At 36.8% G+C, this 12,391-nt stretch overlaps 1 protein-coding gene across 10 annotated transcripts in view; it reads left to right on the plus strand.

Annotated features, from left to right (window-relative positions):
* Klf12 (KLF transcription factor 12) overlaps nt 1–12,391 on the plus strand; it is a 438,833-nt gene that overhangs the window by 104,006 nt on the left and 322,436 nt on the right. For 4 of the 10 annotated variants that reach the window (XM_058580972.1, XM_058580975.1, XM_058580973.1 and 1 more), the window contains one exon: nt 1,763–1,854. The exons of the other annotated variants lie outside the window; for them this stretch is intronic. The gene's annotated coding sequence lies outside the window, so the exon portion shown is untranslated. The remainder of the gene's footprint in view (nt 1–1,762; nt 1,855–12,391) is intronic. 10 annotated transcript variants of the gene reach the window in all.

Genomic DNA, 12,391 nt, shown 5'->3' on the forward strand with positions numbered 1-12,391 from the left:
GCTTTAAAACATTGCTGTCAAGCAAAGTAGACAAAGGCAAGCAACTGAGACCCAGCCCCCTTGCGTTTTCAGTGTATTTGCATTTGTTCCTGACTTCTAAGGTATTTTAAATTCCTCAAGGAGTTCACTTGCTTCAGACTCTATTATATATAAATTGTTATCTGAATGGGTTTGTAAGAGATCAAAATAAGTGTCAATTTAGTAAATAGAAGAGCTTTTTTTCCTCCCAGAGCTATAAGAGAAATTTATTTATGTTGAGGACTTAACATAGTTAGGGAAACAGTGGATTATTAAAGTTTGAAAAGTGTCAAGGAGGAAGTGGGCTGTTTTCTATAGAGAAATATTTGAGGTCTGTAGAAGCTGAAATAATTGATAAGAATCTGTTAGAGAACATAGAGTTTCTTCTAATTTTCTGTGTTTTAGAGAGGTGCATTTGCATTCATGGAAACTCAATTTGGCTTAAGCAAATGATTCTGCCTATCCCTCTTTAAAAAAAAAAGTGTTTAAATGAACAAAATAATTTGTTAATTTTTTTTCTGTTATTTTATAGTACATTTCAGGGCAGAGAAGATGAAACATCTAAAGGAACCAAACTAATTTGTAACTATGGATTTAGGATTTGGGAAAACAGTATTTTGTACTATATGTTTTCATGATGGACGTGTTTGCTCTTGGGAGCTGATTGCTGCTGTCATTGTTAAGAACTTGATACACCAAGAAACCTTGAGCATGACAAAATATCACAGACACTCACTTTTTTCATTTATTGAAAATAAAAGTTCTGCACTAATTATACCATGTGAGTATAGTCAAGTATATAAACCTTTTATATTAGCTGGGCAATTGAGGGGCTAAACTATAAAGAATTCACTGTTTGGCTCTTGGTTGGAGTGTGAAGTTGGAATTCAAAATTCCAACTTCAAATATGATTGAATGGGTATGTATATGATCCACTGCAAAGCACATTTTCTCTGATACCTCTTGATTAGAAAATGGTACTGCCGTCATATAGTAACTCTATATCTCACATGTATGTATTCCCATACACATAGGGAAATAGTCAAGCTTTCATATGAAATTTTTTAGGGACATTTCTTTAATTCTGACAGTGTAGATATAAATTTGAAAGTTATATTCTATGAAAAACTTGGTATTTCAGAATCTGGGAGTTGGAGCAGGACCCCAGTGCATTCATTGGTGGTGGTGAGCTGTTAGGGCTTGGAGTCTCTTTCCACTAATCTGGTGGGGACACCCTTAACCTTAGCTCTGTTTCACATACTTCTTTCTCTGAGGTCCCTAGAAATTTTGTTAATCTTTTACCTGTTCATAATAAGCGGTGATGTTTCTGATCGTAATTGCTATCCATCACCCCTTTTCTGCTTTATTGGGTTAAATCATGGTCCTACAAAATGCATCTTTCTTGGAACCTCTTTGGAAATAAGGTTGATTGTTGCCAGTGTAATTAGTTAAGGTCATATTGGAATAGGGTGGCCCCCTTGATCTGTTCTGATTATGTTTTTAAAGAAAAGGAGAGACAAAGATATCTAGGGAGAACTTGTATGAGGGAGGCAAATATGGAAAGGATGTGCCAACAAACCCAGAAACAGCATGATTGTGGCAATCCCAGAAACTAAGAGAAGGGCATGGAATAGATACTTTCCTACAGCTTGAGAGAGAGAGAGAGAGAGAGAGAGAGAGAGAGAGAGAGAGAGAGAGAATGAATGAATATGACTTCCCTGAGAATCTGATTTTGGACTTTCAGTCTCTGGAGCTTTGAGAGAGAAAATTCCTGTTACAAGCCATCTCGTGTGTGGTACTTTGTACAGCATCCCTGGGAAACTAATACACCTGCCTGTAAGTATCTGATAAGAACATAATCTGTTTTTCTCTTGCAAGTCTGTTCTTAAAGCAAGTATGTAATTTTAAAGTTCCCCAAGGGTCAATGCTATCATAAATGATATAAAAGTAGCTTATAAAATTTTTTAAATAGTTCAAGGTATTCTAAAAACAAAGCTTAGAACCACTAGTCGAAGGGCATTTCTTTTCAATCATAGCTTCAGTTTGGTATCATATGGGAAAGCTTTCCAAACTAGGACCACATCCTCAGGGAATCTACTTAGCTAGGCCAGGGTGGGGCTTAGCTCTGGGGATACCCAGCAAGGGCTGAAAATCACAATGCAGAGCAAAGGGTGAGATCTAGCCTGTCTGCAACAGTTCTCTAAACCCTGGCTGCACACTGAGATCACCTGCACGGCTTTTAAAATTTACCAGTGCCTGAGCTCCAATGCCAGTCTTGTCATTGGTCAGAGATGCAGATGACTCTAAGGCAGTTTTAAAGCTTGTAGTACATTTCCATGTGCAGCCAATGTTGAAAACTGTAGGTCTAAAAATCTTCACATTCCTTTGAATGACCAGGATATAAATAATCAGGATATTTATAATTTCAAGCTCTTTTTTGAGATTTTAATTTTTTTTAAAGTATATAGTGGATGGATTTAGATTAAGTAAGGCACGTCCCCACTAAGACAAAAGCAAATTCGCTACCTGATTCTCCATCCTACAAGGTGTTTTCCCAGACAGCTTTGAAGGTGGCCCCAGTGAGCAGGGTGTCTGGGAATCCCAGTGGTCCCCAGGGGCTGCCGCTGGCTTGAATGAGGGCTGATGTGGTTTTTAGGTTCACCTTGTTTCTTTTCTCTGTACCACTGCCTGGTCTACTTTTGGAAAGCCTATCTTAGGCCCACATTAAGGAGATGAGAATGGAAGTGTGGGTTGAAAAGTGAAAATGAGGGGATTCTCAGTGAGAAGGAACAAAATAGGGAAAATGCCATCTGGTGGAAGTGGGAGGCAGCAGGACAATTGCAGCCATTGGCGGCTTCTTAAGCTGGAGCATGAATCGATTGAGTTTGTAGAGAGGAGACTTGATGTGTGCATGTGTGCAGACTTAGGCACTATACAGAAATTTATTTAGCTAGGGATAAATTTTCTTGTGTGCCATGGGAAGTATGTGTGGTTAATAATAATAATAATAATATATACATATATGTGTGTGTATTTTTTTTGTGTGTATATATATGTGTGTGTATGTATATATGTGTGTGTGTGTGTATATATATACACACACACAAATTTCTCCCCCACCCCCAAGTTCCGAAGTTCCCTGAGCAGTCAATGTTGCCTCTGTGTTATGGGATGACTTGCTAGAAGCTCATTCCTTCCTGTCTTGCAGACCCCATCCTATATTGTAGACCCATCTGTTTGACTCATGTCTGTCTATGGTGTTATTGACTAAGAGGTTCTTGTGACTACTGTGACACTGTGCTCAGTACCTTCCAGGATTCCTTTGTTGCCATTTCTTACATAATGACCACGTATTTGAAGTACGTAGGAGGTTTATTTAATGCAGGTCTGTTTCATGTAAGAAGGCATGGACTCAGTGCACTGTTATTGACGTTTCACTCTGTGCCGGTCTTCCCGTCAGTCTTGCATGCTTGGCTAGCTTCCTGATGACCACACTTTGTTCCTTTTTGTATGCTTGTTCCGCTGCTGATTTGGCTGCTATAGAACCATTTGAAGGCTGTGGTCTAGCTTGCGATACCATTAAGGAGACTTCATTGTTGGTGAAGTTCTGAGAGGGTGGTTTCTGAGATGAACACTTGATGGCAGTCCTTGAAAGTAATAATAGTTAGAGCTGACATTCTTGTACCTGTGCTAAGCACCCTTATATTAACGTTCATATCAATCTTTTGAGGTCCGTGATAGCACTTCTATTTTATCGGTAGGTGACTGTTAACTTAGAATTGTAATTTGAAACTAACCAAATGGCTGTTAAACAGCTTTCTGAATAAAACATACCAACTTGAATTTGTGTATTTCCTTATATCAATACACAGATTCTGATTGATTACTTTATGCTACTGAAGTGTAGTCACAGAGTTGAGGAGATGTGAGCAGTCTGCTTTCCTGTACCTTGTGCTAGCCAGCCTCTGCCCTCTCTGGATCTGACACCAAAGCTCTTATTCCTTCTCTTGTGCTCCCTACCTCTCCTACCCAGAGTCATTTCTATAGAAATTCCTCTCTTGAGAACATCATGTCCTGTTTGTAACTTCTTCTATTAAAAGTTTCTTAGAGACATGAAATTATAACCACCTGTCAACTTCCAGGACCCTTATTTCCCTTAAACTAAAATAGAGTTAATAGAACAGAATTTATTACAGTAAGTCATCTCTTTTTCACTCTTGATGAGAAAAGTGTGGGTATGCTATCAAGTCAAATGCCTGATCATTCCAAATGTGAGTAGCAATTTTACATACTTATTAGGGACAAATCAAACTGATTTTACTTACGGCACCAACTGTTCCTTTTGAGCTTAGTTCAAAATGCTTTTTTTCTTTCCATGTCTCATTTCACTCTGCATAGCCTTTACCTGGAACCACCTTTTTTCTACGATAGGGTTTTTTTTTACTTGGTGGAGCTGTGTTGAGGCAGATTTGAAAGGGATCTGGATCCTGATGGCAATGAAAAACCATGGGAATTGTCAGTTGTCCTTTTTCAAAATTGCAAAGGAAGTGACTGATGTTAAAATCTCCTTTCCAGTCTGTATTTTGATGGGAAAGTCTAAACACTTACCTAATCTCCTTCCCTTTCTCTATTTCTCCCTGGTTGTAAATCTCTGAAAACACATGTCTTAGAGAGTTTTCATTTTTCTTGGTTCTGGCAGTAATACTGACTTGAAAAATCAGAGTGCATTCTAAATCATTGCATTTTGTCAAATTTGCTGCTCATGCCAAGACCTCAAGTGTGATGTATTAGGTATCACTAAGGTGGGGCTGTCATTTTTATAGGATTTGACCTGTAGTGAGTAGAATTCTCATTTTCTTTCTTTCGGAGAGCTGTGATAGGTTGAAGGGGGAGTTGAGAATCTTGGCTCCATCACTGCCTTGGATTACTTGCCTTTTCTCTATTACTTTGGTTACAGGAAAGTTGTTTTAGTTCATGAGCACTGGTGATTTTTCTTTAGGAGCCAAATGTTATTAAATTTCAGAAATTGCTTCTTGAAGTATGTATGCATGAAAAAATATGTTAGTGACTATAAACATTAGATAAGATAACCAAATTCCATGTAGGATGATCTTGTTTTGTTTTTGAAAGTGTTGGGGTTCCAGTGCAGGGCTTCCGGCATGCTAGGCAGGGGCTCTTACTCTGAGCTACATCTCTCTAAGAATGTTCTCCTTTTAAAGGCAGCCTGAATGTTTCTTCCTTATTTCTGAGCATGACAAACCCCTTTAAGAAGTGGCCACAGGCCATGAGATTTCAATCCCCACATAGCAAAATGTCACTTTATATTTGATCCCTAAAGTTTTTGGAATTGTTGAGATTTTATGACCGCCTGACACTTATATTTAATGTCCAAGCATTGACATTGAGCAGTGAGAGCATGTGGATGTAGGAATCACAGAATCGGAATCCTGATTTGAGTTTGTTACTGTTACAGAGGTTACTGAAAGAAAAGACCAGAGGGGTTTGATGTGGTTTTCAATTTGGACAATTCATTTTGCTTTTGCTGAGGCAACAAAGGAGTAGATGACCTTCTTAAAATGTTACAATTGGAAGCATTTTCCACAAATTCCCAAGAAAAGAAGAAATTTTATTTCTTAGTTTAATTACAAGAAAAGATGCAAAATTATATTGATCTGATCCCATCTTTTATTTAAATTTAAATGTATAATGTTAGGTATTTGATTACAAGAGACTTGTATGTTAAAAAGAGCTACTTTGCTTGCACGAATATGTAACAAATCCCATCATTATATACAACTATAATGCACCAATAAAAAAAGTGGCAAAAATACCCTATTTTGAATAATCTTCTTGACAGAAAAATCTGGTTTTCAGTATGAACAACATAAATGGAAACTTCTTTCTATGATAATTCTGTAGTTTAATACAGATTTGTGATGAGTATACTTATTATCCAAAGAGTTAACAATGAAATGGAATTAAATTCAATTGCTTTTTTGGCTGGGAACTTTTCAATTTGAATCTTCATATAGATGGTACTAGTATGGGGATAGAATTTATACACACACACACACACTCACAAAAATGAGAGAGAGAAAGAATAATTTTTTTTTTTTTAACTTTTTGACAGTACTGGGGATTGAATCCAGCTACTCTCATGTGCTTGGCAAGTACCCAGCTGCATCCCCAGCTCAGAAATATATTTCTGTATGGATAGTTTGAGAATGAGTTCTATTTGGAAAAATATATATTGTTTTTCAATTTAATGCCAATAAAATAAGTTAATTCTAATTTTAGCAATTTTGTATTTGGCATGTAATCAGTTAAAATTTTAATTACGTATGTAAATATTCCTAAATAGTCATAAAACAGAACTTTTTATTTGCCTCAATTGTTAGTTTCCTACTGTAGACTTCTGAATCCCAAACTGTGTACCTCTACTATATTGCTGTAAATTAAAATGAAATATGTTCCTCTTCTAGCTTAAAAAGAAACTTATTTAATCTGTGCACATTTTATAACTTCTGTTGGATGAATAAAGCATGCCTGAGATGGGATGTTTGTTTTTTTTCTTTTTTTATTATTATTTTTTAGTTGTCAATGGACCTTTATTTTATTTATTGACATGTGGTGCTGAGAATCGAACCCAGTGCCTCATACATGATAGGCAAGCACTCTGCCACTGAGCCACAACCCCAGCCCCAAGGGGATGTTTGTTTTCATCAGTAAAAAGTAAAAATATGATGTGACTTTTAATATGACAGTCTTGGTGACTAGGCTATGGTAGGGTCAAAAATATGTCTAAATATTTGTATGCCGTGGACTTAAACAAAATTCCCGATGAAACAGAAATGAAATGTTTAGTGAAAAGTACATTTGTGAATGATTTGAACAGTTATCCATTTCCAAAGGTGAATTTGCCTTGTTGAAATTGACATATGTTGATTTATTTCATATACTATATACACAGTAGTGAGCACCCTTTAGGATATTTATCCATCTGAAGTCATTTTTGTAGGAGATTAGTAGGCATGTGTTGTCATGAATAAGAAAGAATTAGCTGGGTGTGGAGAGAGAGAATGAGATTCTAAAGTTTTATATATATATATATTTCAAAGTTGTTGATGGACCTTTTTTGCTTATATACATGTGGTGCTGGGAATTTAACCCAGTGCCTCACATGTATGAGGCAAGCGCTCTACTGCTGAGCTATAACTTCAGTCCCAGATTCTGAAGTTTCTAACCAGCAAGATATTTGGACAAGAATGTATTGTGCAGAAATGTCATTATGTAAACTGGCAAAATGCCTTCAATACTGAAGTTTCTCTTATTGTAGATAAGCAATATCTACTCATGTATATATAACATATGCATATGTCTGTATGTACATTTATAAGTATACATAGTACAAATAAAATGAAAAGCATAAAAAAAAGTATAAGAACTTTCAAAGGTTTTCTCATGGCCTTGGTTGTTCCATCTCATCTTCTCATGGTCTTCCTTGACATGGTTCAGGAAGGCTGTGTGAAGCTGGCAGGTGCACCTAGAATCCAAGGCCCCATGTGCCCTTCCTGCCTGTAGCAGAGCCTTGGTGACAATCCTGGAACTGCATTCTCTGGTGTTTTCTTGCCTCTTCTACCTTGGGTAGATCACCCTTGACAGCTTCACCAGAGCCTCTGATGGGTCTTCTGCTGTATGGCCAATGACTTCAAACTCAGACCATTGTTAAGGATGGATGTGCCTACAATGAAAGTACCTATGTGGGTTTGGGTTTCATTTCCATCACTTTTGAAAGTTACCAGCTTATCTAGGGAAAACTTCTTCTCCTATTTCTCCCTGCTTCTGCTCTTCAGTCACCTTTTATGTTAATGTCAGCTCTTGTGTATGTGGTCTACATTTAGCAAATAAATTAAAAGAGAACTTTCCAGTAAAGATAAGAGTTAGAAATATGATTAAGATGAGCTCTCAAATAGAATCTACTGACTAGTCAGATTCAAAGGATTTCAGTCTTTCTGCAGTTGTGTGAATAACGTGTGTTGACTTTTCTTTTTTGTTTTTTAAGGATGATGGTATTTTAGTCATTTTACTTTGTTAATCTTTTGGGCAAAGTATAGATCACCTGCAGGAAAGTGTGTATATTACACATGTACAAGTGGATGAACTCCCATAAACCAAACACATATGTGTAGTATCCACTCAAATCAAACAAATCAAATCAAACTGGAAAATCACCAGCAGCCACTTGCACAAGAGTCAACTCCATGCTCTTATCTCCATAAGGGACTATCTGCCCCTGAAACTGCAAACAACCTGTGCTCTTTTGTGTCTTGCTACTTTGACTCAACATTGTTTGTTTTTGAGCTCTATCCTTACTGTGATATTCTTTATTGCTGTAAAATATTCCATTATAGGAATTTATCAGAGCTTCTAAAGTACTGTTTATCCTTTTATGTTTATCTTATTTTTTTCAATCCAGGTGTATTTTACCACTGAGATATATTACCTGACTTTTTAATTTTTAAATTTTAGGGCAGGGTCTCACTAAGTTGCTGAGGCTGGCCTCGAACTTGCCAACCTCCTGCCTTAGCCTTTGGAGTCCCTGGGATTGTAGGCAGGCACCATTACACCTGGCCTGTTTATCCCTTTACTGCTGATGGACATTGGGATTTGTTTCTGGTTCTTATCTGTGAGGTCTGTGCTGTGTTACTGTTCTCATAAGTGCTTTTTAGTATGCCATATACCTGTTCTTTAGGTATGTTACTAAGAAGTGGAACTTCTGAGTAAGAAGAAATATTTTTTCTTCATTTTAGCAGATATTCTGATTTTCCTAAATGACTATGCCAGTGTAGACTTCATCATCAGAATGAGAATTCCAGATTCTCACTGTTCTTCATATTCTCTCTCACTTTTTGCTTTCAAATGGCTATATATTAGCCTCTTTTTTTTCCCTTTGATACCAGGGATTCAACCCAGGGGTACTTAATCACTGAGCCACATCCCCAGAACTTTTTTTATACTTATTTTTGAGACAGGATCTTGCTAAGTTGCTAGGGCCTCACTGAGTTGTTGAGGCTGACTTTGAATTCCAGATCCTCCTAAATTTTGATTTTAATTCTCATTTTCCTAGAGGTTGGTGATGATGTGTAGCTTTCACATGTTAATGGCCATCTCTCTAAGAGAAGTTATCCAAGCCTTTTCCCCCCAATTAAACAAACAAAACTGGCTCTTTTCTTTTTTCCTTTTTATTTATTTGTAATGTTGAGCCAAATGCTACATCCAGTGTGATATTTAGTGGGAAGTCTAAGAAATGCAAAAGTTACTTAGAAATACTTATTCATTTGTTTAACCAGTGTTTATTGAATACCTCTTATGTTCTTTACAATGGGAAAAGGCTAGTATCTGGCTTGGATTTTGCAGTCTAAGGGAGTATTAAAGCAAGTGAAAAAACGTTAAGAATACTTGGTGTTAGGGGCTGTGGAAACAGGGTCAATAGTGAGTCCAATGATAACATCATTGGGATCATAGTAGACTCCAAGTTTACTAAGAAAAGACCCCAAGAGGAGAAAGGGAGCCAAAGGCTAAATGCAAAGTACGAGTTAGCCACATGAATGTTAGGGTGAGGAGTAGTGTTTTGGAAGGGAACAGAGTACAGATATTCGTGTTTGATTTTCCATAATGCTGTGGAGAGAAAGGGCACAAGTGAGGATATATAAATGCGTTGTTTAAAAAGTCTTAAAGTAATCATTGTTATTTACTGAGTGTCTCTCATGTGCCAAACCCTGTGGAAGTCAGGGGGACACTAGAATGGATAAAAGTAATGACGACATCAAGGTTGATAATAACCAACATTTACAAGGTGCTTCCTATGTCCTGGGCACATGCTAAGCTCTCTGTCTGCATTATTTTATTTAATTTCCTTAGCCAGTTTATGACAGAGGCACTATTATTATTATTATTACTATTATTATTATTATTATTATTTACATTTGAGAGCCTGGGTTTTAGGGGGGCTAAGTAACTTTGGTAGGCCCTACAGTGCCTTTATGCTCATTGAATTCATAATTTAGTAGGGGCCTCAGAATTTAGAGAGTTTTACATATACCAACTGTATATGGATGGAGGATTTCAGTAACATTAAACTAGATGTGGCTCTGTATATGATAACAGTGAGTTGTAAAATATTAGAAAAGATAAGAATAAACATTTTTCCTGGCACATGCCTGTAATCCCAGTGGCTCAGGAGTCTGACACAGGAGATTGGAGAGTTCAAATCCAGCCCCAGCAACTTAGGGAGGTCCAGAACAACTCAGTGAGACACTGTCTCTAAATAAATTATAAAAAAAGGGCTGCAGATATGGCTTAGTGTCTGCATGCCCCTGGGTTTAATCCAGTACAAAAAAAAAAATACAGGGCTGGGGTTGTGGCTCAGTGGTAGAGTGCTCGTCTAGCATGTGCAAGGCCCTGGGTTTGATCCTCAGCACCACATAAAAATAAATAAATAAAATAAAGGTATTGTGTTCAACTACAACTAAATTTTTTTTTAAAATAAATAAATACAGGGGCTGGGATGTGGCTCAAGCGGTAGCGCGCTCGCCTGGCATGCGTGCGGCCCGGGTTCGATCCTCAGCACCACATACAAACAAAGATGTTGTGTCCGCCAAATACTAAAAAATAAATATTAAAAAATTCTCTCTCTCTCTACCTCTATCTCTCTCACTCTCTCTTTAAAAAAAAATAAAAATAAATAAATACATAAATTTCTAGCAAATGATGATAATGAAAAAACAGTGGACCATAGAAATCATAAGCGTAGAGTAAGGATTCAGAGAGCTTGGGGTTTGATCCTTGAAACCACCATTTACTATTTAAGTATCCAGGGCAGCTCTTAACCTCACGGTGTAATCTGGGAAAGCATTGTCTTAAGTTCTTACTCTGTTCATTTCACAATTTGGATGTCTAGAAAGAAAAGACACATTCAAATTTACCGTTTGTCCTTTTCCTGAAAGTTTCAGTCTGCTGAGCACTAACGAAAAAATCATTTGCACACCAAGACCTTGTAAAGTACATACTTTTGGGCCTGCAGAAAAATTTTGGATTGAACTGAAGGTCCTGAAAATAGAAGGTTATAATTGAAATGTCAGCAAATGTAACTTTAACAATTGCAGTCGATGCTGCTGGAATATTAAATGTACCTGTTAACTACATTTTTTTCTTTTCAGTATATAAATTTTAATATGCATTCCATATCTCTCCAGCCACATTTCCTATATCAATAGTCCCCTGTGGCAACTTTATCTTTGAATACAAACTATTCTTGTTCAATATTTGAGGAGTGATAATGGGTTTTATTCTATAAATAACAGCCCTCAGTACCCTAAACTACAGCCAGCATAACTTTACCTTTTGCAAGAACAATAGTGCTTTATATTCTAAATGGCAATTTTAATGTTTTATTCATTACCAGTAAACAAACACAGGATACTCGATGAAAACTGTTTGTTAGTGTGGATTAGGGCAATCCATTGCTGTGTTAGTGTTACTACATCTTATATCCACTTGGATGGTGTACCTGAACAGCTGAAATGTAATGTTCTGGAGCCTTCTCGAATATAGTGTAGGTTATAATTGAATAGCAGTCTAAATTGTCCAGAGCTGTCAAGAATTCCAAACTATGGAAGAATCCTTGAGAATCACATTTTTCCAGAGCTGGTTTAAAAAGTTCTTGTTCTCTTAGGTTTGCTTAAAAGTCTACTTATCAAACTTTCCCTTAGAAAAAGGGAAATAATTCCGTTTGTGTGGTTGAAATCGGCTGTTATAGCAGGGAATTCATTCGGGCTCTCTTGTTTACTTTAAATCATGTGATTCTTAAAAAAAATTTCATATACTATTTTTATGTAAATTCTAAAAACAAAATCTACAAGGGAAATTGTTGAATTGCTGTTTCACTAAGAAACACCATTTTTTTTTTTTTTTTTTTTTTTTTGGTACCAGGGATTGAGCTCAGGGGCACTCAACCACTGAGTTTATTTAGAGACAGGGTCTCACTGAGTTGCTTAGTGCCTTGCCATTGCTGAGGCTGGCTTTGAACTCGTGATTCTTCTGTCTCAGCCTCCTGAGCACCATGTTTTATTGTGTGCATTTATGTTCCTCCTGGCACACAGTTGCAAGGACCCAGATAAATCTGGGGTCTCTGTGATTTGTAATTCCTTTGTCTTCTTAGATATTTAAAGTCTGCATCCAACAGTACATGCCAAGAACTGGAGCTGATATGTGAGTGGTGTTTAGGGTTTCTGTTTCAGTACAACTGTTTAAAATAACTCTGCCCTTATTTTAAAAATTAGATTTCATAAATAAGCAGATTTCTAATTTCATT

This window comes from Marmota monax, unplaced genomic scaffold (genome assembly GCF_021218885.2).
Source record: "Marmota monax isolate L192 unplaced genomic scaffold, Marmota_monax_Labrador192_F-V1.1 WCK01_AAM20220418_F8-fsc00137, whole genome shotgun sequence".
Taxonomy (NCBI): Eukaryota; Metazoa; Chordata; class Mammalia; order Rodentia; family Sciuridae; genus Marmota; species Marmota monax.